Raw genomic sequence first — 1,987 nt, 5'->3', positions numbered from 1 at the left:
ACCCTTACCCTTATTCTAAACCTAACCTTGACCGTAACCTTAACAAGCGGCTTCTTATCAACACATCATTTGTTGACAGTATAACCATCCGGAGCAATCATTCTCAGGAGCTAGGCCTACATGAGAGCTTCATGACCCTACCTCCCTCCTCCCCCTTTCTCTCTCTCCTTCCACTCCCTCCTTATTCTCATACCACTGGTCTTACTTCATCACATCCTTGTTGACATTCTTCCTGCCGCGGCGGTGACAAAGCCCGTCTTTCATGTTGTCCCCAGCCTGCTTGTGGCAAACAGCGCTGTCGCAATTGCCCAGGAGCACCATCTGCCAGGGCCCCTTAGGGCAGATGATAAAGTTAGCATCTTTCCACCGCATCCTCCTCATCCTACACACACACACACACACACACACACACACACACACACACACACACACACACACACACACACACACACACACACACACACACACACACACACACACACACACACACACACACACACACACACACACACACACACACACACACACACACACTGTTCCAGGAACTGGGCGATGAGTCAGGGGACCAGCTGAGCTCCAAGCTAGCTGACCAAGTTCACTCTACTACAGGGCTCCCCTAGGGATGATGCAGAGGGTGTGTGTGAGGGCAATGAGGGGGGCGAGCGAGGAGGAGGAGAGGGAGGGAAGGAGGGGTGAGGTGTAAGTGTACTCTGCCTGCAGGTGTTTGAGCTCCATTGCCCCTAAAGGTCATTTTCATGTTGTTGAATTTAGATGCACTTTTGATCTCTGAAATGGCTGCTGTCCTCACTGTGGCTGTGAGACTGCTAGGTTAAAAAAAAATAACTCAAGTATTGTATCTACTACATAATTGTCTTTGTTACAAAGTGGTTACTATTTCTCTCAAACCTTTAAGAGAAGTTTGTCTTTAAGTTGGTGACAAAGAATGTGTTAATTCATCTACATTTACCTGAAATTGGCAGGTGGTGCAATTAAAATAGTCAGATATAGATTAATATTATCATATTCAGCTTAAAGCCTGATGTGTATCTTAATATGGCTAGCGACAAATCTTTTAATGACAGCCAAAATCAGCCTCGATCTAATAATGTAGCAATCAGTCCCCAGATGATGAGCTGTGTCTGTTTTGGAACTACCTCGGAGAAACAACTGCCACACGTCTCGGATACCAGGGACTGGGAGCAAAGACGCGTCAGGAGATATTTAATTAAGACAACAGTTCAATTAACAGCTCAATTAGCCAAGGTAATTAGGGGCTCTGTTGGAACAAAAGCCTATACACACTGTGAGTGTCCCAGTGCAGGACCAGGGTAGCTAAACCCTGCTGCAGGCCACATAATCCTACTTAATCGACAAACGGAAGTTCTTGGCTTATACTGCCTGGAAGGAGAGAGGACAGGAGTAGGACTTTGTATTTTCAGTTCTATCTTTAATTTCAGTACACTGATTTCAGGCAGGCTAATTTAAGATAATGAAGCTTTGAGCTATTTGGAAGAGGATCGAGTTAACCTAAGTTTTGAGAGGTACTGTGTAACCTGGACTTTAAGACACACACACACACACACACACACACACACACACACACACACACACACACACACACACACACACACACACACACACACACACACACACACACACACACACACACACACACACACACACACACACACACACACACACGCACACACACACACACACACACACACACACCTCTGTGTTAAACATTCACAAAGGTCCTTTGTTTCAGTTGAATATGTAGCCTACCATAGCCAGTTTGCCAGGTGAGGCTCAGCCCTGGACTCCTGGTTGGAGGTCTCTGGAGGTTGGAGATGGTGGGGGGAACTCTGGCTATGTTTAGGCCTCCCAGAGTGTGCTATTACTTGGCAGAGATCTACGCCGTGAGACCCCACTCAGTCAATTAGGACCCACGCGGCAGCAGGTATAGAGCCCAATTAGCTGGCTTGCA

This window comes from Oncorhynchus keta, chromosome 29 (genome assembly GCF_023373465.1).
Source record: "Oncorhynchus keta strain PuntledgeMale-10-30-2019 chromosome 29, Oket_V2, whole genome shotgun sequence".
In the NCBI taxonomy this organism is placed as follows: domain Eukaryota; kingdom Metazoa; phylum Chordata; class Actinopteri; order Salmoniformes; family Salmonidae; genus Oncorhynchus; species Oncorhynchus keta.
Note: the sequence above shows the minus strand (reverse complement) of the source record.